This window comes from Pseudonaja textilis, chromosome 2 (genome assembly GCF_049901715.1).
Source record: "Pseudonaja textilis isolate UNSWEBS1 chromosome 2, rPseTex1.2, whole genome shotgun sequence".
Classification (NCBI taxonomy): domain Eukaryota; kingdom Metazoa; phylum Chordata; class Lepidosauria; order Squamata; family Elapidae; genus Pseudonaja; species Pseudonaja textilis.
In genome coordinates, this window is record NC_141991.1 from 95,850,560 (window position 1) to 95,877,762 (window position 27,203).

The 27,203-nt window shown below is 35.8% G+C and overlaps 1 protein-coding gene across 2 annotated transcripts in view; it reads left to right on the forward strand.

Moving 5' to 3' along the window:
• The first annotated feature begins 260 nt into the window (after positions 1-260).
• Positions 261-27,203, forward strand: part of ATP10B (ATPase phospholipid transporting 10B (putative)) — a 143,177-nt gene continuing 116,234 nt past the window's right edge. For both annotated transcript variants that reach the window (XM_026696155.2, XM_087924582.1), the window contains exon 1: positions 261-318. The gene's annotated coding sequence lies outside the window, so the exon portion shown is untranslated. The remainder of the gene's footprint in view (positions 319-27,203) is intronic.

Below are 27,203 nucleotides of genomic sequence, written 5' to 3' on the forward strand. Positions count from 1 at the left end.
AACCTATGGCTTGTCAATCTTTCTTTTTAAGATCCACTTTTCTTCACTTATTATGCAAATATGCCAAAGGACAAGGAGGGGCTAATGATTAGACTGTTGTCTTGAAATTCTAGTTTGTCCAGTCCAATTATTGCTGGACTAAAAATTTTATTACAACTTTTCTGGTTTGCAAGTCCAGCTATCCTTGCTTTTCAACTCTGGGCTGTTAGTGTAAGACACTGTGCTGCTTTCCGCATACTCAACTCATTGGAAAAGCTGTTCTAGGATGTGAAACACTGCAGGCAGATGAGAGGGCCACAGCGGAATCTGATCACCACTGTAAGTACATCTATTCTGGACAATTAAAATACAAATCATAAGAAAGATATTTTTTTCTATTACAATATATAGTTCTCTCAACCTTCTTTTATCTATTCTGCTAGATTTTTTTGTACATATCATATGTGACATATTTGATTATGGCTGTAGTGTTATTAATGGCTCAGGAGATGATTTGTTAATAGTCCAGAATGACTTGCTGGTGCTTTCTCTCTAATCTCTTATGTTTGGAAGCTATCTGAGTAGCTTTCAATTGTTAGCCACCAGAATGTCAAAAGAGACATTGCAACTCTCCAGCAAGGGGGTTTGGTCTTGATCTAAATATATATATCTCTGTGTGCACACACACATGCATGCACGCGCACACACACACACATTCACACACACACATGCACATGTGTACATGCGTATAAATCTATTGTTGCTGTACTTTTAAAGAAAAGGTTTAAATATTTGTTCATATATTCCCAAACATTCCCTTCCTTGCCATCATAGTGGTGGTTGTTATAAAGAAAATGAAGAGGAAAATCTCTTATTTACCGGAAAATTAGATCACCAGAAACAAGCAGGCATCAAACAGAATGTAACAGGGAACATCTGCTTCTGTTGTGGGTGAATATTGAAAGCATAAAGCCCCTTTGGGAACACACAGGAAGCTATCTACAAATATCAGAAGGAGTCTAGGAACACCATTTCCAACTAATAAATATTATTAAAAGACATGATTTTTTTAAATATGCAGCTCACCATTTTAGAAGCACGGGGTCCTAAACTGATCTTATATAGAATTTAAACTGCACTGAAGCTGGGGGAGATGAAGTTGGGTTTGCAGGTACAGGTTACATGTGAGTTACAATACAAGTGGCTTATCAGTTAACAATTGTAGTGTGTTAAAAACTTGTGTTTATTGAGACCTTTTACAATAGCCTGAAACCTTTTTGATATGTTGCATGTTCACCGATCTGTGGTTCAGTCATGTTGTTAACGTCTCTTTTTTTTCCTGAGATGGTCACCTTGAGATCCCTTAATAGTGTCTTGGGAGATTGAAATGCTCCAATATTACTTGGTTTAAGTCCTGTTATCAAACATTAATTATTTTGCACAAAATGTGTCCCATTTGTCCTATGCAGAATCCAGAGGGGCGTGGCTGGTGGATGAAGGCCTATGTCACATTGGAGAAAGGATGTGTAAAGGTTGGGGACAGGATAACGGTCCAATTGGTATAAATGTGGGTGCAAAATAGACACCTGGATTTGTTGCAGGTTCTGATTTCCATGTTAGGATTGTTGTCCTGTTTTTGTTTGTTGTTTGTGAAAAAATGGTTCAGGTTGAATGGTTATCTGTATGCAAGTATGATCTTTGAAGCCAAACCTGAGAAACTGCAATGTCATTATTCAATATGCAGAGTATTAATAATGAATTCAAGTAGTTTCAACATGGAGCTCTAGTAATAACCCAGCAGATTCTCCTGTTGTGATCTTTTAGTAAAGTTTCTCTAGCGGTCGATTGGGGTCTATTAATTTGTCTGGTGATCTTATTGGGTGTATAGTTCCATCCCCCGAATGCTTGGTTTCATTCCATCAGCTGAACATTTCTGTCAAGTAAATCAGAACAAACGCAGTTAAGGATATCTGTGAAGAAAGTTGTTCCAGGTCAACCATATTGTGAAGTTCTATGACTGTTCATGGCCATGCTTTCTGAAGTCTTTCCTTTACTTGAGAATCATAATGATATTCTCAGCATCTGGATCCATGGAATGACTCACTCATAAAACTCCATCATAACTTCAACAATTTCCATCCCATTAACCTCAGCCACGTCCTATGAAACAATTGAGCATCTTTAAGATCCTAGTAAAACTGAACAGTTAACAGATAAATACTATATTTATATAGGAAAGCCGTACATGGTGATAAAGATCCCCATGAATACTTATGCGCTTCTAGCTACCATTCAGCCTCCATCAACAAATCTATTTTTGGCTGTTTTTCTTCAAAACATACAGTACCATACAATATAATGAAGCTATTATGTAAATCATTGGATAGAGTTAACATTTTAAAAGAAAGCACCTGATGTAAGAAATAAGGAAAATCTTGTCTGAGTGATATCTTTGGCATTTACAGTACATACTGTGGGAGATCTTACCCAGAAAAAAAATTGTCTGGCCTTGATCTACAAATTAATTTTTGGATACATTTTTTTGTTCAGATTTGTATTCTAACATGGACATTCTAAGGAACATGAGCATGAATCTTAATTCTGACCTTCATGATTGTGCAATGGAATATTATTTGGAAAACAAATTAGTTCCCCATGGGTAAATTTGAACCCTACTGTTTCACTTTAATTTCTATACTAAATGGAATTCAGCACACTTCACAAGCACTTCCTAATGCCTTGCAATGAAGCTCTCCAGCATTTGATTTGCATTTCAGCAGTGAACTGATTTTCAGCAGGCATTTAGAAGTGACATTGCAATTATCAGAAGTAGCTAGATTAAACCTTTGACTCAAGATGATCACACTGATGTTACCTTATTCTTAATCATCTGAAAAACAAAGCAGCGCTCCATTCCTTCTGTTGTGGGATGATTTTGAGAATATAAAATATTTAAATCCTTCCATCTGCGAAAGGACAAAATAACCTTCCTGGAATCTATTTCCTTCCCTTGTGCCCTTTCCCATCTCTTTTTACAATAAGTAGACCTTTTCCAGCTTTAATAAGGCTTATATCAGCCCTTCATGGTATGGGGCTGGGTTATTTGAGCAACAGCTTCTTCCTGGTTACATCTGCTCATCCTATCATGGAAGAAGACTTATGTTGTGGGTCCCATCTACTAAACAGTTACCTATGGTTGGGACCCAAGAGGCAGGTCTTTTCTTCCATGGCACCCACCCTATGCAACACCATTTCCCCATTCCAGGTGAGAATCTGGCATACTTCTAGAAATTCTTCCAAACTTTACTATGTCAAAAATCCTGGGGGTCTTAAGGGTATGGGAATCTGCTGAGGTGGCTCCACTGTTTGTAATATCCAATGCTCTCTCCTAGCCTTTTTTAATAATAGCATCAATGTTTTTCATGGTGGTTTAATACTGTTTCTTTTTATGGTTTTATCATACATTACCCACATTCTATTAGGTTGGCAGCCAGATGATGATGATGATGATAGTAATGATGATAGGTGATGATAGATTATGATAGATTATGATAGATGACAGACAGATAATCCTTTTATTATCCTGGCCCATTCATTGAATGACTTATGTTTGTCTAATAGCGCCTTATGACAACTACATTTAACTCCACAAAGCTATCTCTTAGCCATTTGTGACTGGTGTGATGGTATGTTTTTGTCCAAGTAATTGTCCAAGTAACCAGGCCAAAGGCTTCTGTTTTGCTTTCTCTGTCACTCAAAAGAAACCCTGTATTAGGGGTTGGAGAAAAGCAGCACCACGCAAAATTTGACCCCAGGAATCACAAGTGCTGCTGCTAATTTTTTCCCACATATTTACTTTCATATTGCCACTTTCATTTGAAAGACCTTCAGCTTCACTTCCCACTTTTCCACTGAGTCTGAGGTAAAGATAATGCTATCTGTTCAGATATTGGACTAGCTCTCTTCTTATTTTCTGATCTTGAATGGCTTTTTCCAGTTGTTTTATGCTCTGGCTGGTGTTGGCTTTGATGGTGTCTAGCCACTGTGTTTTTTGGTGGCCTCGTTTCCATTTATTACTGACCATTCCAAGCATAACTGTCTTTCTCAAACAGTTTGATCACATGACATGGCAACAGTCTGAAGTAAAAACCTCCGAATGCCAGTTGCAGCAGAACTATAACAGTAGAGGGACTTTCTCCATATTATGCTTTGGAATATTCTTCATAAATTCTTGCTTGAACTAAAATGGGCCTTTGCCAAATTCATCAGGTTATTCTTATCCTCTTAAATAGATCACTTTTTCACAAATCTACATTTCTTTTGAATGACTATTAGTTGTTCTATTCTTTTATTTAATTATGGGCTATGTAATTGTAATCCGTTTTAATGAAGCATCCATGGAATGTGTCAACAAAGGAGGATGGACAAATATTTGTGTCTTTTCAGCTCTACCTTCTGCTTAATCTCTTGGTTTTGCTGGATTGAGATGCCTCTTGCTCCAGCAGCCTTAGTGAGCACCAGCTACCACTGATTATGGTAAGATTATATGACAAATCATGAAGCATTTACTCCATTGCTTCAGAAACAAAGAAATATTCATGAATTATTTTGTTATTTCCAGACCCTCTCCAAGAAAAAAAAACACTTTAATGTGAAACAGGCACTTTTTAAGAGAAAAAATAAAATTTCATTGTGGGACCCTTTCTCCCACTGAGATCAGTCAGCAGGGAGGGCAAAACTGCCGCTGGTCCAAAAAAATTAAGAGCCTACCCCTACCTCCAATATAGTGCCATCAAAGCACAGTGGTCCCTCTAAGGAAATTTGTTCAACAAAAATAAGCGATACAAAATCAAATCACACAAGTAACTTCAGGTCTAGTTTGCCCTTAGCTATATCATGTTCAACTGGTAAAGCTTACTAGCTGGAAAGAAAATTAGATTGCCTGCCAAGAAATTTTCCTTTCTTTTCCTCATATTCTTTGGCCTTAAATTCTGCTGAAAAAATTACAGAAGAATATAATTGTCTTGTGCTCTAGTTAACCAGAACTCAATTCCTCCCCTTTTATTTTACTTGCATTTTATCCCTAGTAATTTGTTTTAATAACAAAGAGAAACAACTATGAAACCTAAGAGCAAATTACAGGTATACATTCTATGCCTCGGATCCTGGGTCAGAAAATACAGAAGAGTCTCCATCAAGTTCGTTGCTGCCCACCATCACCATTTTCATTCCTGATGCAATCTTGCAACCTGAATATTGTATTTTTCAATGTTGCACCAATGACAATGTGATTTAGTCATTCAGGGCCAACTCCTTATATCTTAATAATTAAATATTGTAAGTTGGTATCTTTCTCCCCACATGGCTAGTAAATCTGAGATGGAAAATGAGAAATACTGAACCAGCACCTTTATATTACTATCACCTCTGTGACTTTCTCAAGGGTGCTTTTTCAAAAGGAAACTGGACTTTGTTATTTTTGAAGATGTTTTGCTTCTCATCCAAGAAGCTTTTTCAGTTTGGTACAGGTTCCATACCAAAAGTCAAGGTTCTTTGCTAGCATTAAAAAGTCAGTTCGGTTCAGTTCAGTCAGAATTGAAGAAGCTTCTTGGATGAGAAGCAAAACATCTTCAAGGAAAACCAAACCCAGTTGCCTTTTGAAAAAGCACTTTTGGTCTAACAATGACCAGGATGATTGAGAATATTCATAGATACCTCTCTGGGTTGCCTTTCTTCTGCCACTAATGAAAAAAAAAATGCACACTTTAAGGTACCCATTACTCCTAAACTCCTCCCAAGCTCCAAAAAAAATTTAAAAGGTCTCCAAAATCCATCATTTCTGGGTCTTTCAGTATGTAACTAGGTTGTCTAGTCAGAAAAATATGGAAAGACTTCTTCCATTCTTCCCTCACAGGCTTGTATCACAAGATAATAGTTCTATTTCATCAGGTTCCATACTAGAAGTCAAGGTTCTTTGGTAGCATTCCTATATAACTCTTCCTATATGGCTCAGTAATTCTGGGCAATTGCATATTGTATTTATTTTTTTCTTTACTGTTTACTAGAATGTCCCTCAGCTTCTAGCAATGCTTCTTTCGAAATTGAATTTTTTTCTCATTTTGTCAGCTCTTCCCATTCCTACTCAGTTTTAACACAATTTTAACACCTTTCTGATCTTAACACCTGTAGCCTCCTAGTTTGAAAGGAGCCTGGCCTTTTCTGTTTGATTGTTCCTTAAAATGTCTCACAATTGTAAGGCCCTTTTCCAATGCCATTCTCTCATCCACTCATTGAAACTGTTTGGCTCTGCTGATCTATGTGAACTGAATTAATCTAAAATTTACTTCCAAGACCACATGACTACTTTGCCTCACTTCATTAGTGCCAAAATCTCTCACAACCTCTACTTTCTCCTCCCTGCACCAGAATCTTCTGGAGACATATTCTCAATGAGAGAAGATAACTTTTCATCCTCTGAGAAAATATTCTCGGCTTCTTCCCTTCTTAGAATTTCACCATCATATTTCAGGAATTTTTTTGCCTGAGGAAACAAGAGAGTGCTGTTTTGTCCCTGAAACTCCTTTTCCTCGAGCTCCCTGTCTTTCCAAGCTTTTCTAGGGCAGCTCTTTTGGTCTCGGAAGAAAAACCTGCCTCTCTGAGAGTCAAAAACTGGTGGTACGGTTCACATAACTATGAGTTCTTCCCAGGAGGGAAAAGGTCATTCATATGATCATCATTCATATGAAGGATGTCATTCATATGAGCCCAGCAGGGAGAAGATCATTCATGTTAGTTTAAAAAAACACTGGATTGTCCCATTTACCTGCTGGTTTTCCATCAATATATCTGTTGTGTTGCCGAGGCTTGCTAAGCAGGATTAGCTACATTGCTGAATGCTGATGCCAAACTGGCAGGGATGCTTAACTGTAACATCTGCCTAATTTGTATTTATCTTCACCCTCAAATCGCCAACAGCAGTGCTTCAAGGGCTAGAACTTTCTCCTGCTCAGTGAGCAAAGATTAGACTTCCTGGTGCTTAATATAATTTCTAACAACTGGATTTTAAATTTGCCTTCTAAAGTGGAATTTTTGTCACTAGAATATTCTATTTGTGAAGGCTGTTTTATTTCTGCATAAAGGCATTTGATACTGCTGTTGACAGAAAACTTTAACTGCTCTTTCTCAAATTTGGTCAGTAAGGAGAAGGGAAAAAAATCTGAACTTTTGGATACATGTAATTAAAGACATCTGCAGAAGAAACGTTTAATGAATACATTGCTACTTAACCTTAAGATACTATTCAGTCTTGAATTAATGCATGTGGGTTACTGTAAGATCCTTGATCATTAATGAAGGACCCTATCTATTAAGTTTCTAATCAAGCAAGTCAGATTTTTTTTGTTTTCTCTGTAGATGCTAGTATAATTATCCTTAATGTCTTCTACAAAATTTCATTAAATTAAATAGGCCCTTTCATTTCCGCCACAAATGCACATGTTCAATGCAATTTCTTCTCTTTGTTGTTGAGTAGTGCGTCTATCTAAATTTGGAACAGGCTAGATCCGGCAAAAGAGAACTTCAAGGGCAAACATTCCCTCCCTTTCCTACATACACAGATTTTTCTTTGATAGTTTACAAGTGACACTTTATTTATGCTTTTGAATCACAATCTTTTCAGTTCAGTGCTTGGAAATGAGGAACCTTAGCCTTGTCAGCTGAGGAGTATGGGAATTGTAATGATACCTCTCCAGATCTTCCATTGGGGAAGACAACACTAGATACCGTATATATACCAACTGAAAAGTTGTTCTAATGTTAGGGTTCCATTTCATCATCTAGAGGAAGCTTTTCTGACCAATTTGAGATGTCCCTTATTGTTGACTACTTACTGTCCTTATTTTCTTCCAACTAAGCTGAATCAAACTTTTTTCATATTATTTAAATACAGTTACTCCTCAACTTATAACCATTCATTTAGTGACTGCTCAAAGTTATAGTGGCATTGAAAAAAGTGACTTATGACCATTTTTCACACTTAAACAATTGCAGCATCTCCAAGGTCATGTCATCAAAATTCAGATGCTTGGTAACTGGCAGATCTTTATTATGATTGTGATGTCCTGGGAATCTGTGATCATCTTCTGCAACCTTCTGACAAGCAAAGTCAATGGGGAAGCCAGATTCACTTAACAACCATGTTACTAACTTAACAATTGCAATGATTCACTTAACCAACGTGGCAAGAAAGGTCATAAAATGGGACAAAACTCACTTAGCTTAGGAACAGAAATTTTGCACTCAATAATAGTTATAAGTTGAAAGCTACCTATAAGTGTAAATGATCAATTAGACTTCTCAAACGTAAGTAGGATCACTCATAAAACAATACTGTAACATGATTTGGATGTCATTCCTTAGTTTGTAATATATGTAATTCACCTTATGACTTTCAAAGTGTATATTTCTGGATGCAGCAATTGCAATTCTACCATCACGTGTCACTCAGAAGTATGACCTGATCTGCTCCCAAGAAAGCATGAGAATAGGATTTCAATTTTAATATGCTGTATCTAATTCTTCTTTTCAGATGCAAATATTACAATGAATGCCAAAAAAAAAACCCTCAACAAAGTTCTTTGTTGTTGAAAGGTGCAAACTAATGTATGTGCCAACTCTTTAAGCTAAATCTGGAAATAGCAAAGCTATATATGTGAAGTTATTCATGACTCCCAAGTTCACATCTATGACAGCCACAAATTAAATACAATTTCAAAACCCCTATGGGTGTGTGAAGTAAACAGAAGCAGCAATTTTGGCTTAGCTTGCCCAATCACCTCAACCTTTTATAGGAAGTTCTAAAAGACATCACCAAATCAGCACCATACTATCCAGAGAAGTTTCTTTCATTGCTTAACCATTAAGAGAGCCAGTCTGATCTAGTGGTTAAGGTGCCAAGCTAGAAAGCAAGAGACAGTGAGTTCAAGCCCCACCTTATCCATGAAAGCCAGCTGGATGATTTTGGGCCAGTTACTCTCTCCCAGCTCAACCACCACATAAGGTTGTTGTTGTGGGGGAAATTGGAGGAGCAAGGTATGTTGGATATGTTCACCATCTTGAGTTATTAGTAAATATAATAAAGGCCTGATATAAATAAACAAACAAAATCTAGTCTGGATGATATCACAAAGCAGTAAGCTAAAAAATGATACTTTTAATACAGGCATTCCAACTGAATAATTATTTTCTTTATTAGGATTATTGTTTTGCTTAGTCCTATAAGTTGCTGAACAGTACCTAAAGATTGATATGTCACCTAAAATGTTTGTGATCTTTTTTACTATTTTTCTTTTGTTATTGTGCCTGTTGGTTCTGTTTATAGCCTGCTTTTATAACCTAATGTGATTTTATTATTTATGTGCTTTTAAACAGTTTTATTACTTTTGTTGCCCCATCATTTTGGGTTTATCCTTTTAATTATGAAAAGTGAGTCAGAAATGTTATAAGTGAATCAATAAACCCATTTTCTTTTCTACTCATTGTCAATTTTAAAAGAGTTTGCTGTTATCAAATGGGTGTGATTTGCAGGGGAATTAATTGTTTCATTTTCAGATATTTTTCAACCAGCTTGAAAACTCTATTTAAAATAGAACCAGATTCCTCTTGCTGCGTGACAGAAGTCTTTTCTAAAATGCCACTTTGTTCTTGTAGACACTAGGCAAAAGAACCACCTCTGCTAATTTAAAATAAGGTATGGCATATTAATTTATTGGTGCCTCCAAATCAGGATTGACTCCTGATAACTGCTTGGGTGATGCCCTATGGTTTTCTTGGCAAGGTTTTTCAGAATTTGTTTTCCTTTGCCTTCTTCCTAGGGCTGAGAAAGAGTGACGGGCCCAAAGTCACCCAGCTGACTTCATGACTAAGTCAGGACTAGAACTGAAATTCTCCTGGTTTCTAGCTGGTGCTTTACCCACTAGGAATACTTGGCACAGATTAGTGGTGTTGACTGGTACTTCTTACTGGGGAATGAGGGAATTACAGCAACTGAGCTTTCTGATTCAACATGCCAAAATCCTAAAACAGGTCAAGGCACAAAACCCACAAGAGTTAACAAATGACACTCATGCTGAAATCCCTACAGCAAAATTTGATTGTATGACACTTCCAAGGTTGTGTTGAGCAAGTCTGAAAGGGTTTGTTTTATTTTGTGTTCATGTTTATTTTTCTGATTGAGTATTTGCTATAACCATTCCAGTCATCTGTGGCTTGGAATCCATCAAAGGAGCAACTGTCTCTTTCCGTGTTTTGTTATCTTGTCCACCTTAAGGAATGAGATAGAAAAGCCAGAAGGAAAAGATCTCATACTGAAACACTTTCTCAGATCATTAGCATCTGTCAACACTTGTAGAGAGTTGATTAACAAGAAATTGCAAACATAGTGCTTCCTTTGCACAGGGTGTCTGCTAGTTATTTTTAAGCTGTACTTATATAAGCTGTCACTAAATTAAGGAGCTATGGTTTAGACATCCTGAAGGAGTTATTTTTGCCATGTACAATACAACTGCTAGCTCTTTAATTTTTTAAAGGTGGTTATTGATTTATTAAGTGAAGTTATTAATTTTATTATTCAGTGAGCCTGAATGGTATGTCACATGCATGTCTCTGAGATCTGTGTTAAAGTCACAAGAAGGTACAATCTTGTATATCTCCCAAGGCATCTAAATCATTTCTCACCATCTTCTTGAGACTTCAACAAAGGTCCCAAAGATTCAATAACACAGATAATAACATATCTGAATCTGCATTACTATAGCAAGTTTTTATGTCCTGCACTCTGGAACAATAGAGATAGCTTTCTTCATGTAACACATCATGAAATGACAGTCATCTTTATTCAAAGCTAAACATTTTCATTTCTCTCATTTCCTCAGTTTAATTTCCAATATCTTGACTGTCTTTGTAATTTTTCTCTGGGTCTCTTCTAGTTTTTAAAAATACCAAATATCGTCAAATGGTACCTGCCCTATATGTTTGTATGTATGTATGTATATATGTATGTATGTGTATGTGAATGTGCATGTGCATGTGCATGTGTGTATGTGTGTGTATCAAGCCTCTTGAAGATGATCAAAGAAAGGTGTCAAAGCCAGAGAAATCTTGCAATGAACTTTAATGATACCAAAAGGAAATTTTGCCCTTTCTGCCTTTCTTGCTGCAGGATCTGACCACCTTTCTCTGATAAATTCTAAAATCAGGACTGACTCATTTCTTGTTAGTTGATCTCATATGCAAATAAGAATTATTGTCTTCTTCAAGTGATAGCTCAGTGTTGCTATAGACCAACAACCTCAATGACTGGGTAACGTATTCAACAAGCAGAGAAGGATGGCTGACCTAAAATTGCCAACATTTATTAGTTTCACTTCCTCACCCCTTTTATTTGATCAACACCCACTACAAGTACTAAGTACCATACATGTAATCTGTTACAAGAGTTGAAGTGGTGGTAAAGAAAACAGAAATGTTGTTGCAAGGATGAGAGAAAGAAAGGTGAAAAGTTAGGGCCGTATCGTCTGCCTATCTGCCTGCCTATCCTGCATCAACTTGGAAAATGGGGAACCTGTAAATGTAAATTTGGAGGGAGGTTCTAGCACTCTAATGGGTAGGTGATTCGTTACAGAGTTTTATGAGTTATATTTATTCTTATTTTATGGAATGTTGCTGTGAGTTGCCTAGATTATCACATAGAAGACAGGCAGCCATTACTTTTTCTAAATAGTAATAATAACAAGAGCAGCAACAACTTTATCAAAAGGATTTACTAAAATATGGTTACTAAAGATCATTTTCATACGGAAAAAACTTGCAATATTTCCAGTGCCACCTCCTCTAATTTCCGATAGTCATACACAGCCAGTAATATTTTCACTATTGATGGCTACTTCTTTATAACAATAGCAAAGCAGTTTTGCTCATATTCTTGCATGTATGTGGAACCCAGCAACAACAACCAAGAGATATCAAAAGATTTGGTCTGGTGATAATTGCAAGGGATGATTGCTTAGAGTCTGCATTCCAAAAAGCAGATGAAGCCGAGGGGGGGATGACTTCATTCCTTGTATATATAATTAATATTAGATGAAATTAGATTAATTAAACATAGTTTATATGATTATTCCCCAGTCATGCTTTTAATCCTTTTTCTTTGGGTCACATTAAACATTACAGCTTGGTGATAATTGTTAGAGGGCTTCAGGAGGTTATATTCAAACCTTGGTAGGGGTTACACACAGAGTATGTCTGGTTACAGAATCAGCTAAACAATAGCTTTTTATCTAGATAACTACAAAACTCAGTAAAATAGATATAGGAATCTGATACTTTTCCAGTGATTTTGGACCTCATTTCTCTGTCACTCTAACCAGCTATCCAGTGGCCATTGATTATGACAGCTCTAGTCCAATACATTAAAAAGTACCATGCTAAATCATGAGAAGGCAAAGTATTCAGAAAAGAGGGATAGTTTATTTCTTTAGGCCTGCGCCATAAATCTAGCTACCTCTGACATGTTGAATTTCATCTCTTTCCCCCCCCCCCCTCAAAAAAATTGGAACTATAAGTCATGAATTCTGTTAGAATATGACACAAGAAAGACATCAATCATATGCACATTTACATGCCCTGCTTCTATTTACAGGGGAGTTATGGGATACATAAAACTTTATCAGATATTTATGAAAATAATTCACATCTGAAAGGTTGTTTATTCATGGGTTGGTATCATTTAAGAGTTGCATTGAACTATTATTGGGGTGATCCTTTCATCGGGAGCCAGCATGTTGTTTCCTACAAGCTGTGTCTTTCACTGAAATATCACTATTCTGACAGTTCATTGTCAGGAATGTCCTGCCTGCCTAAGGAATGGAGCATGATATCTCTCTGGTGCACATTTTCTGTAGGGAGTATCTGAAAGATTGTGAGTCAAGTGTTGCTGTCTACTTTTCTAGAACGTAAAACCAGGAATGGAATTCCATGCAAATGTGTTGAAAAGATCCATGTACATATGGAAAGTGGGCCCTTTTAATGTTCTAGTATAATATTGAACTTGAGACTCAATTGCCTGTACATTAGCTTCCAAAATGGCCTCAGTCCTGATCTTCCTAAAGCTCCATTCCCAAGACATAGAATCAGAGTTTTGGGGCATGGCCAAAAATAGAGATAATGCTCCTTTAAGAAAAAAAAAAGGAGAGTTATTTCTCTGGTCAGTGCTAGGTTATGAAGGGAAAAATGGAACTGCAGTGATTCACCCAATGTTTAGAGCTGTCAAACTAACAGGAGCAGCCAATCACAGAGGAGTGAGGGTTGAACAAAAAATCATTTGCTCCATATGTCTCTTTCAATTTCTTGCCATCCCTTATGAGTGGAGTGTGGAAATAAAGACTATTAGCCAAGTTGGTTCACTGCTTGCTTTAATTAGGAATTGGTTGCTTCCTACTCTGATCTTTTCTTTATTCAAGTTTTCTGAAGTGGAGTGGTATATTTTATTTTTTAACTTTATGACTGTTCTGCTATTCAGTTCCTCCTCTTTTCCATTCCCTGACCCTAATAGACAAACCATTATCTCCCTTTCCTTTCTGTGACTTCCTTACTATAATTAGTCTTATTTTTCCATTGTCTGTTTTCACAGTAAATCTCTTAACCTATCATTTCTCTACCCTCAAGGTTAGTCTTACCACAGAGTTCTAGGGCAAAACTCTCCATACACCTCCCATTATTTATGGCTGAACATCAACATAATTGTTTTCTGCAGAACAGAATGTTCTATGAATTATGTGGCAAATCAGTTAATAAACACTTTATTTTTTAAAAAAAATCCTCAGCATATAAAGAAGCATAGTTAGAATATGTATTCATTAGCTTTATGTCCCATCTTATTTCCAAGAGTTAAAGGTGGCACCCACAACTGCACAAAAGGTTTCTGAAGTTGAGCTGAAAAAGGATGCTTGTTCCAAAATCACCCGTGAGTGTTCAAGAGTAGGGGGAGCTTCAACCCGAGTCTCCCCAATCTAAGTCTAATTTCTGACAAATAAAGGCAAATATCCAAGGATAGTGTTGTAGGATTCAATCTGGGTTGGTCACTGGGACTAGATGTTTAGTCTTCTGAGCTTTCAGACTCGTACTGGAGCCCATTCTCAGGGAACTTCTCTCTCGCTAGAATGTGTGCTTTGGGCTACTTATGTAGTGCCAGATTGTGTGTAGCTGTTGTTATTGATTAGGGTATTGCTGGCTGGCCATTAAGTCATTGGCTATTGTTTTCTTGTGCTGCCAAATCCTTGGCTCCTGAGTACATGATAATCTGGAGGTAAATCAGCATTCCCATGGCTATTTTTGTACCTGCTTGGGCCAAAAATCTTAGTTGCTGTGAAACTGAATGTATATCTTCATTGTTCATTGTTTATTCATGAAGACTAAACCTCTGGTCTCAGTGACTGACCAAAATTAGATCTGAACCACAGCACTCCCTTACACTGAAAACTACATCCCCAATCTAATGTGCTCTAGAAACTCATTCCACTTCATTGCCGAAATGTAATTTTTTTTAATTTATCCATATTCAAATGAAAATATTTCTTTTAAGAATCTTGTTCCAGCTTTCAGCTACTGAATCACATTAGATTGTTATCAATTTAGTCTAAGATGAAGTAAGGCATTTCAAAACAGACCTCCAACCTGAATGTTATATAGTCTGTGCACATCTCTAATTAAATCTGCTTACTTGCTTTTCCTTCCTTCCTTCCTTCCTTCCTTCCTTCCTTCCTTCCTTCCTTCTTTCCCTCCTTCCTTCCTTGCTTCCTCCCTCCCTTTTTGGAAAAGGTTTGTATGAGAATATGTTTCATTTCAGTACAGCTGAAAGCATGGATAAGTCAGGTTATAAATCAGAAGACATTGTTCCTTAACTCTGCATTGTTCTGACTTCCAGTGGCACTTCCATTGAAGACGGATCGGAGTCTGCAATCATGTGTGGCTTTGATCCATGCTCTACCTGTTGGAAGGTCCCAAATGGGACCGGATCCACCCTGGAGGAGTGGTGAAAAAGGGGGAAACACCTGCTGGGGTGAGGAGAGCTGCATCTCCCCTCCCTGTCTAGGAACACTTCCCCCAAAGACAGGCTGTAGTGGCAGTCTTTAATGGCTGCCTCAAAGACGAGAAGCTATCCAGGAATTAAGTTTGTGCTGGAGTGGTGAAGTAGTGAGTGGTGTGTGACCAGGCCAAAATGGATTTTTTAAAAGTAACCCGGAAACAGAAGGAAAGAGCCCTCATTAAAGATTGTGGAAGTTGTGATTTGAAAGAAAGAGGAAATTTGTAAAGAAATTGGACTGTAAAAAGACCTAAACGGAAGTGATATCACTTAGAGAAGAATCTTTAACAATAACAGAATAAGAAATTTAATTTGGATAATTATACAGAAATTGGCATTAATTAGGCATTGATTAGAATGCTGGAATTGACTATATTTAAAAGACATAATAGCTAATGATTGAAAATTAGCTGAGTTAATACAAGCATTAAAAAAGTGGAAATTTAAAAGGTGGAAAGTGAAAACTGATGTAAAAGCACCACCTAATGGTAAAAGGAATTCTTTTTTCTCTGATTTTATGGGAATTACTGGTTTAGTAAAGGTGTGCATTTGGAATGAAATAAAAGATTATAACACAATAATAACCCTGGAAACACAAAAAAAGATTACAGTAAAGGGATAAGTAAAAATACTATCTTGGGATTGATTGGTGGACTGGGACTGTGATAAAGACATTGAAGGACTAACAATGGAAAGTAAGATAAATGGACACTGTTGGTAAAGATTAAAGTAAAAGATGCTGGTTTTAATAAGCTACAGAACAATTTAACTGGATATAAACATTAAAGAAGATAAAGAGGAAACAAGCAAAATGAATGAATTATGCAAAAAATTCAGGTTGGAATTGCAAAGCGTGAGGGAAATAATAAAACAAAGCTTGGAACTGTGGAATATTCTGGCTGAAAAATTAGAAATGGTGATGCAGTTTACAGAAGAACAAAGAAAATCCAAAGAAGAGGAGTTAAAGAAAAAGGAAACCAGCTTAAAAGAGCAAAGAGAACAATGAACATTGCAAAAAGACACGAAACGAATTAAAATTAAGACTTTAATGAAAGATATGACAAAGGGGAAAATATTTCCAAGATCAAACAGAAGAAGAGGAAGCTACAGAAGAAGAAACTAAAAAAGGAAAATCAGGAGAGGGAGGGGGAAAATAAGCAAATAGAAGATGAAAACAAAAACAATAACAGGGAAAAAAAGAGGATCTAAGAGAAAGGACCAAAAAAGGATAGAAAAAGGAAAACAGGCTAGGATTAGAAGAAATTGCGGGGCTGAGAGATTAAAATATGATGGCTAAAGATAGAAAAGAGGGGGGGTTCAACGTGGAAATGTATTTTGGTATCTTAGAAATAAAGATTAGGGAGTTTGGAGTTTGAAATTATAAATGATCATATTGCTAATCAAAGTATTTAAAATGAGATTATTGTATTACAATTAACAAGGTTGAATGAAAATTAAATATAATTCTATACTTAAAACTAAATGGAAACAAATATATAAATATGAAATGGTTGTATAAATGTTTTTGGAATAAATGTAAGATTTAATGTAGATTGGGGGGAACATATGCATATATAATAGTAAATAGGGAATTGTTGCTAATTGGAAGGTAGTAATTAAGAATAATATTGATATTGGTTTTCTTTTCTTTTTGTTTTTTATTTGCTATACATTGGCTTTGAGAAAGTAAAATGGAGAGAACATATATAACAAAATTAGGTGGTAAGATGGAATTGATAATAAAGGGGATAAATATTGGATAATATGTTTTAGGATGAAAAATTTGTTTTTGGAAAAGATGAATGAAATAATATGAAGTGAAAATTCATTGAAAGAAAAATGGAATAAGTGATGATTTTATGTGAAACTAGATAAGAAATCTGAAAATGTAATTTTAAGTATGTATGTATGTTATAACCTGGAATCACATTGCTCACTTGAAGAGAGGTGTAAAGAATAAACAATTTAAAAATATTATTAAAAAAACAAAAAAAACTCCGCATTGTTCTCTCCTATTGTAAACCTTGTACTATTATTCTTGTTACCTTTACTGTATGTACATTTCATGAAGATTCTTTCATAAGTGATTCTTATGGCATGTCTTTCTAGATTTCCACCCCTACTCTCAAATGTTATCAAACCCTCTTTAAGTGTCAGTACTTTTCCAGATTTAAGTATTATTGTTGCTATTGGTGATAGCTATTATCTCAATTTCTACCCCCACTTCCTATCCATATTGGGCAAACCCCACAAAAAAATGAACACAGAGCAATTAAAACCCAAAGGGGAAAATGTAGATATTTAAATCCTCTGATATTTAATATTTATTGGTATTTATTCAGATATTTAAAACATCATTGGAAGCTTTCAAAAAGAGACTGGACCACCATTTATTTAAAATGGAATAGGGTCTCCTGCTTGAGCAAGGGATTGGACTAAAAGACCACCAAGGTCACTTCCAACTAAGTTATTCTATGTTCTATATTCTAAAGCCATGGCTAAAGACTGAGACAGATTTTCATCACTCTATAGGCAGAGAGAATAGAAGCCAAAATACTCCTCAGGGAGGCATTCCATAGTCTGGAAGCCATAGGCCACATTAATTAATTAAAAGCCTTTTACTGCATTAATCAGCAATTATTTTAGCTGGCTCCTTTTTGCAGATGTTTATTTGAGCATGAACTCAGACTTCAACACACTTAAACCTACATTGTCCACTGTATGATGCTTGAACTCACAGCCATAGATTCAAGAGAGTAACTCTGATAATATATTTTCATGGCAGATATTAGAAAAGTCCCTATGAGCAGAGAAAAACAGCTAACTGAAATTCTGAAGCTTGATATATAGCAGTTTCCAAGTTCAACTTCTATATTTCTTTCTCCTGCCCTTATATCATAATGGCCTGAAAGCTCTTCATTCTGAGGTACGTTGTTATTGTAACAGACCTGTTGGCTAGCAAGTCCTTTTCTACTATTCTTGTCAACTGCTGCTTTCAACGTGTGACACAGAATGATGGCCTTCAGCTTGATCCAGCAAGACTCTTTTTTCGTCTTCAGCAATGGCAACTAGTTATTACTTTTCAACATAGCATCCTCCAAATCAGTGATGGGATTCAAAAAATTTTACTACTGGTTCTGTGGGCATGGCTTGGTGGGCGTGACAGGGGAAGGATACTGTAAAATCTCCAGTCAGGGATGGTATTTGCCAGTTCTCCAACTACTCAAAATTTCCACTATCAGTTCTCTAGAACTGGTCAGAACCTGCTGAATGCCACCTCTGCTCCATATAGGTTGACATCAGCTCCTAGAATCTCCAGCTAAATGCACTCAGCTCACAGAAGGATCCCATGAAGCAAAATAACTTCTTGTTTCTTTCTGTATGATATCTGCCTTTTAGCAAACTATTACAGTGTAGTTTGAGGGGTGTGTGCATCTCCTACATTGCTAGCCAGATGTCTCACCCCACAATCAAGGATAACATGATTTGACTGATTAGAGAGGAAGGCCTTCCTGGGAGTAAAATTATGAGGGAGAAGGATGGAGATCTTCTGCCATGATTTTAATGAGCCTTTTGCCATTCTGATGAACTGAAAAGTATATCTTGGTTTTTCTTTCCCAATTAGAGGCATTAGTATAATCCTATTCCTTCTGTTCCAGCAAATTAGAAATGGAGAGAGTTAGACCAAGTGTTACTTCCAGTATAGAGCAAAATGGCCATATTCCAATGGGGAGTACTGCCAAAGGCTTTATGGGACAAAAATGTGAATATTTCTTTTTAAAGATTTTTGCTTCATAATATGTGTACCCTTCCATCCTCTAAAACCCAGCTGACAGAGGGAAAAATTAATTCAACCTGCACAAACCAACTACACTTAAGCAAAAATGCAGAGCAAATTATCCTTACTTCCAATACAAGGAACCTTTGAATGTCCTGGTGGAGGAAAACAATCATTCATTCAATAGAAGTGGAATTGCAATTGACTTTCTATTGTTGTAGAATTCCATCAATAGTCCCACTGGATGGTGACTCATCTCATCCACTGTATTGTAGAATCATATTAAATGAATATTATCATTGTGAAATTCTTTCCATTGCTTTCCTAGCAGGATAAAGAAAAAAGACCCCCCAAAAAACCTACATGAAGGAAAGTCAGAAAAAGAATTGTCTGGACTACTGAAAATAACTTCTCCTAGATAGCTAAAAAAATTACTACCTCAGGCTTTGAGGGTCCTTCCTCTGTACCTCCATTGTTCCATAGCAGAAATGTATCACAGCTACTGAATAGTATGAGCTATATTCATTCTTAATTTTTTTTAAAAACTTACTAATACTGTCAAAAACTTTATCAGATCCATGTATGTTTAAAGCATTTTAAACTGCTGGTGCAAGCACAGCTTTTCATTTTTGCTTATCACCTTTCCTATTGCATTCAAAGGAGGAGGAGGAAGAGAATCCTATTTGGTATAGCTCCAGCTCTTAAATTATTTTCAGTTGTTAACACAAATGTAGGAAGGATGGTGGCTGCTAACATCTCCCTAGATGCTTGCAAGACTCCCTACTCATCTGATTTTAATTATTTTTAATGTTGCTTTTGGAAAAGAAAAGCATGAACCTCCAGCATGATCTTAATTGAGAAAAATGCCTCTGGGGTTCAGAAGGATCCATAGAAAATCTCAAAAAAATAAAATTAATGAGTGGTTGCAGCACATCCACCTGGTCAGAAAAAATAAATAAATCTGGCATGGCAGAAATTAGGTTTCTAATTTGGGTGAGACAACTTCACCAGTTTGATTTCTTGTAAATAGGAATTCTGTGGATGATTCTGCCCACTACAGCAATCACTGAGAAGCCTCTCAGACAGCCATTTTGTAAAAGTACCAGTATATTATCTTTGATGTCCCAAAGAGCCCACAGTGAGTTTAGTTATAGGTTTCCTATAATGATTATTACTCCAAATTAATACATGTAGAATTGGAAAGAAAATAAAGTGTCCAAGCAGCTGAGCACCGTTTCCTCAAAATCACTGAAATGTATCAGCCTTCAATTTTTTTTTAACTTTATTGTATTTTGTTGACAGAGCTGCAGCCTTCATAAAACAGTATGTGATTATGGATTTTTTAAAATATTTTTTTATTCAAGAAATATATATATCTACATATATATTTTTTTTCTTAAGTTTTCGCGGGTACTTACATGTATGGTATTAAGCTTTGTTCGGGTATTTTCCCACATCATTATAGTTGTGCTTTTAAAGTTGTAGCAACGTTTCGGCAGAATCTCATCTGCCATCATTAGGCTTCAGACAAACACAATACAGAAGCCTGATGATGGCAGATGAGTTCTAGACGGACCACTGCCTCTTGGAGTTCACAGTAAAGGACTTTCCAGTTTTGTTCAGTATCTTCAAGGTTTTTTTCTACATTTTCCATTCTCTGTTCCATATTCACCAGTTTCTGTTCATTCATTGCTACTGTCTCTTGAATTGTTCCAAATTTATCATTCAGTTTCTGAATATCTACTTTCACTCCCGCAATGTCATTTTTCATCTCACTTTTCAATTCTTCGTGGTTTCTGGCTATGAATTCTTGAGTTCTCACCATCATTTCTTGCATCATTGCAAGGGTTGACTGTACTGCTTGTAGTGTTGGGGTAGGTGATGTTTTTTCTGCTCCCAACATTGTATCAAGTTCTTTGTCCCACAGGCAAAGGTGTACTTGTTGTGTTCTTCTTTGCAGTTTTTGTTGTTGTTGATGTTGTTGACATTTTCAGGATACTCAAGAGGTCTTTCCAATCTACCATTCAACAATGTGCTTAAGAACTTTCTTTGTTTCTGCTGTATTTCTAGATTCTATTTTTTAACTTCAATCTTTCTCCAATGTGTAGCTTGAAGGAGGCAATAAAGATTTAGAACAATCAACAGTAAATACTAGCTGATATAATTTTACAATTAGTTTTCAGTTTTAGCGTCTATAGCCTATCTTCAAGTTCATTCTAACAGACAGTAACTAATAAGTAGCTCCCTTAATCCTTGTCTAATTTAAAAGAGAGTCACAAATAAATATTTTCTAGTATACTTTAACAAATAACTTTCTATTCTATAGTGTAAATTCTGTCTTCACAAAGTTATTCTTGCAATCAACAATTCATAAGTAGAAAAATGAATAAAGAAAAGAGAGAATTCCTTGATTAATTAGGCAATATAGGATCAAATAATCACTTAATTAATAATTAGACTACAATATTAAACCCTTATTTTCTTTAGCTGTAGTTTTTTTAAATTATTCCCTTCTTTATATATATCTATTTCACAAGTGCATAGTTATAAATGTTTTTAAGTGAAGTATATATTAAATTTTAGCTTTATTTATACTTTCTTTATAGATTAAGTAATCACAAAGTCTCAGTCTCCTTCTCTCAGCTCTCTTCTTTCTTTTTCAAGATGTCTTCTCTTCTTTCAAAATGCAAAGTCAAAGTCCAGTTAGGAAGGCAGAGATAATTGAGTAAATAATAATGGAGCAATAAAAGATCCCCACCCTGAGTAGCAGATAATCTGTGGCATTTCAAATGCCTTTTAACAGGGAAAAAACTGTGCATGCATACACTAAAGAAATCTCATCTGCAACAAGTCACACTAGTACCTCATGACATCATCATACAAAAGATGCATTGAGGTATTTGTGGCGTATGTACATAAAACACATTATTTTCACTTAGATGATAGCAATAATTGCCTCCTTAGCCTTCACTGAGAAGCTCATATTATCAGAGACAGTCCCCTGCAACCACTAAATGTATGCATGTAACAAACTGATATATAGGGGAGGTGTAGTGTGTGAAAGAGAGGGGGGAGGGAGGGAGGGGAGGGGAGAGGGGGAGAGAGAGAGAGATTGTTACAAACTAAAGCCCACACAGGAAAAAGGGGCAAGGAGACAGAGACAGAGACATGATAGAGATAGAGATGATAGAGAAGAGATAGAGATGAAGATGGAGAGAAAAAGAGGGGGGGAGAGGGAGATGATGGATGGATGGATGGATGGATGGATGGATGGATGGATGGATGGGTGGATGGGTAAATGATAGATAGAGAAATATATACATACACATATGATACATGCACACAGACGCACATGCACACACACCTTACACCTCTTCCTTGTGTGTGTGAGAGAGAGAGAGAAACGTTATATGTCATGTCTCTGTACATAATGTTTCACATAACATCTACCCTGCCCTTAGAAGGAGGGAAATTTCTTTCTTTTTTATGTAGTACAGTATTTGTCCTGTGTGATGTTTTTACTTAGGTGGAACACAAGGAGGCAGTGCATGATTAGTTTCATCCTGTGTTGGGCCTTCCCCTACATATGTAACCAAATATTTCTTCATTTGTTCAAACTTTCTCTTAGAAATTTAATCTGTGGATCATTATGCTTTAGGTGACAAAATATGGAGCTTTAGCTGTAGGGGCTATCCAGGCTCTGATACTCAGTAATGTTATAGGAAGGGATATACATCTGACAAGTTTCCGTGTAGGATGAAAGTGGTCTCCACCTACTACCTGGTGTTGTACATGGCTATTCCATATACAGCAATAACTCATTTCCATCTGCATAGGTCAACCATTCTCTGTCTTCTACAAATGACTTTCACACCAGAATTATACAAATGCACGTATACTCTACATACATACACACACACACACACACACACACACACACACACACACACATCTTTCTCTTCATGAGCAAATAAGAGGGGGGAAAGAGGGCAAAAATAGTCCAAAGGAAACAGTAGAACACTAGAACAGAAAAGGAAAAAAATGTGTAAAGATGTGGGGAAGATAGGAAGTGGCAAATAGAAAAGATAAGAAAAAGAGAGAGAAACCTCAATTAGGCATTAACCAATAAACTAAATTCTTCCAGCAAAAGTCCCTCTCAAATCTCTTGAAAAAAAAAAACACTCTTCAGTCTTCAAAAGCATTCAGCCTATATAGAAGCCATGTCTGCAGAATTGCCCACTGCTTCCTTTTCAACACCTTCTTCTGTTCATATCAACACATATGATTTCCTCAATTGACAGGTTCATATAATTGGAAAAAAACTGGAGAAGGGAGCCCTATATAGAACTGAAAGAGGTGTCTTATATCCAAAGGGAACATGTAACAACGAACGTTGTCTATGGATGTGTACAGCATCTTTTCTCTAGATTCATCCCACTGTTGTGTCACCTACTCCAAAGCTGCTTTCTATCTGCAAAAGCAGACATTTTGTATTTTCCAGCAACACTCGGGCACTCAGAAGCAGCCAACAGAACAGCTGTGGAGGGGTCTGAAAAAAAGATACAGGTCTTTTAATTCTCCTTTAATGCTTCATATACATTTCTGGAGATGGCAAAGCACTTTCTCTACAGTTCTAGAGATATATATAGGTCCTTGAATTCCTGGAGGAAAGAAATGATATGCATCTAAAGAATAAGTAATATTAATAATTCACAATAATCCACATTGTGAAGCCTAAATGTATTGTCCCCAAAGTTTGAAGTTTGGCCCCATAAAATAGATGTTGAATTGTAATGTATAATTTGAAAGAAGAAAAATATTATTAAACTGATCAAAATAAATTATTTTGTATGCCTGACCCTCACCCTGAAATTTAAAAGGAAAAATACAGGCAGAATATATATCTATTTTGTAAGGTATAACTCTCTAGCCAAATACTCTATGCTTTTCACTATTTTGATTCTGGCTCACTTCGAAATCAGAGGTTTTTTTCTGATTTTGTTAAAGAAGGAAATAACATGCTCTTCTAGTAGGTTCTTGACTGTAACAATGACACGTATATCTACTCTGTTAATTGTATGGACTATTAGAAACCAGACCACATGGAGACATTAGATTATATAGTAAATAAAAAGATACATAACAATGAGAAACACATCTTTTTTCAATAGACCAAAAAGAAAAATGCCAGAGAGTGGGTGGCCCTATGTGGCACAACTGAGAAACGTTCAGCCTAAAAATATATGTAATTAAAAAGTCAGATTTTGTCACTAAATTATACATCATGAATTATACCAAAGTGTTGCAATGTTTGACAGAATTACACAGTGTGTGTGTGTGTGTGTGTGTGTGAGAGAGAGAGAGAGAGAGAGAGAGAGATATTAATTCATATCAAATTTATGTTTTTCTCATCTGACTTTAAACAAATCTTTAGCTTTAAAATTTTGATATTTTATTAGTATAGAAACTAAAGTGCCCTATTTTAGACCAGAGTGAGAATTTAAAAAACTGGCGAATGCCTAGCTACATTCCCAAAAATAAAACCAAACTGCCCCCTGCTGTCCATTTCTAACTTTGAAGCTCATGTTTGGTCTCTGAAAAATAATAGGGAAAAGATTTGGCAAAAAGAAACTCTAAAATCACAATTCTGCAGCACAGAAAAGTAACTAGATGAATACAAATATTTGTGCAGGATTCTTTGCACAGCTATATAACAGGCAATGTTGAATGAGGCTTTTGGAGAGAAAAAAACTCAAATCCTTGTATTAAATTACAGTATGTCAATAGCAGTGGTGGGATTCAAAAAATTTTACCACCGGTTCTGTGGGCATGGCTTGGTGGGCACGGCAGGGGAAGGATACTGTAAAATCTCCAGTCAGAGGTGGTATTTGCCAGTTCTCTGAACTACTCAAAATTTCCTCTACTGGTTCTCCAGAACTGATCAGAACCTGCTGAATACCACCTCTGGTTGATAGCATAAAGAATGGCCATTCCTCCCACACACCACTGCATTTTTCTCTCTTTAACTTAGGAGCTTAAAAGAAAAAAAATGGTAAGACTCAGAATTCTCTCCTGACATTTCATTTCCTGAAAACTGCAATCTTTTTGTAATTTTAGCTGTCTTCCCTGTCTCCCTGTGTATATATATTATTATTCTTACTGCTGTTATATAACACTTTTGTCTGACTGGGCTTGCTTTTGGGGAGTCAATCTTGTAGCTGTCTCTTTCCTCCTACCTGGTACATTCCAGTTGGACTGGCCCTGCAACTCCTATCACTTTCTACCCAATGTGTCCAAAGACATTCTTAAACCGTGCCACATGAATCAAAGCATCATTTGGTCATAGAAAAAGATAATACTTGGTTTGAAAATAAATAAAGATAAGACAAAGATTTTGACAAAGAATATGCTATTAAGACAAAAGGAAGAACTGGCAGACCTATTGAAAATTCAGGTCACCAATAAGATTAAGTACTTGGGGATATATTTGACAGCAAGATGTAGTACATTAAAAGAGAATAATTATATTAAACTTAAACAGCAGATAGCGCTAGATTTGGCGAAATGGGAAAATTTACAACTGTCACTAATAGGGAGAATTTCAACAGTCAAGATGAATATATTACCCAGAATTTTATACTTGTTTCAAACAATTCCAGTTAGGCTTGGAAAAGGCTACTTTGAAGATTTAAATAAAATTGTGTTGAAATATATATGGCAAGGTAAGAAAGCGAGAATAAAGTTAAAACTTTTGCAAGATGCTAGAATTAGAGGAGGATTTGGTTTGCCTAATTGGGAGTTGTACTACCAAGCTACAAATCTAATGTGGGTTAAGGAATGGATAACACTAAGAAATACTAGATTGTTGACATTAGAAGGACATGATCTGTTGTTGGGGTGGCATGCTTTTTTATGGTACAAAGGAACTAAAACACAGGGGTATTTTAGAAGACATTATATACAGGAGTCTCTGTGGTTAAACTGGGAGAAGATTAAAAAACAATGTTATTTGAAAATTCCAGTCTGGTTATTGACTATTGAAGCATTTTCATATCCTATAATATACAAAAAGGAACAAACAGTTAGATATGGTGAAATACTGAATGAAAAGGGTGAACTTAAATCTAAGCAAAAACTAGAGGAACAAAATATAAAGATGAATTGGTTTTCATATGCACAAATACACTCAAGGTATGATAAAGATTCTAAAACAGAAGGTTTTTGTGACAAACTGACTGACTTAGATAAGATTTTGACAGGTACTGATGAAAAGGTGATTAAAAAATTGTATGGATATTTATTAGAAATTAAACTAGAAGAAGAGCAAGTTAAAGAAACTATGATTGCTTGGGGGAAGAATTTTGGATATGGGATCGATTTAGAGAAATGGCAAAAATTGTGGTCTCAAAATTATAAAATGACAATGTCAACAGCATATAAAGAAAATTTGTATAAGGGTGGCATTTTCCCCTGACAAGAATAGCAAGAATGTTCAAGAATAAATCTGAAAAATGTTGGAAATGTCATCAGACACCTGGCTCATATTACCATATGTGGTGGACTTGTGCGGATGCTAAAAAATACTGGACTAAAATCCACATGTGGTTGGAAAAACGACAAAAAACGACAAAAAAAAATATAGACTTGAAACCAGAGATATTTTTATTGGGAATTTTATCTGAAATATATAGTAAAGACTTGAAATACCTGATTGTAGATATTTTAACAGTGGCTAGGATTGTATTTGCTAAAAACTGGAAAAATGAGAAAATACCATCACAGGAGGAAATCATTAAGAAAATATTGGAATGTGCTGAAATGAGTAGATTGACATTTGAAATTAGAGAACAAGAGGATAAACAATTTTATAAAATTTGGGATCTTTTCTATCAATGCTTAGACAATAAGATACAGTAATGAAATATGTAGACTTTTAGAAAATAATAAATATATAAAGATGTACTTCTTTCTTATTATATCTACAAAATGATTTTAGGATAGATTTGGGATGATAATATGAACTGTTATAAAATAAACTAAGTAAATTATGATTATCTTGTAAAACATGAATGAATAAAAGTATAGTCAAATGACTGATTAATAATGATACTAAGGTATTTAATTTTTGATTGACAATATGAGATTATATGCAATGTAGTTGTAACTGAAGACTATGAAATGGAAGCACAAAACAATTTGTAAACCAACCGGCACACTGTATGTACACCTGTGGAAGATAGCTTGATGTTTTTATGTTTTGTTTGTTTATGTTTGTTTTTAAAAACCAATAAAATTTAAAAAAGAAAA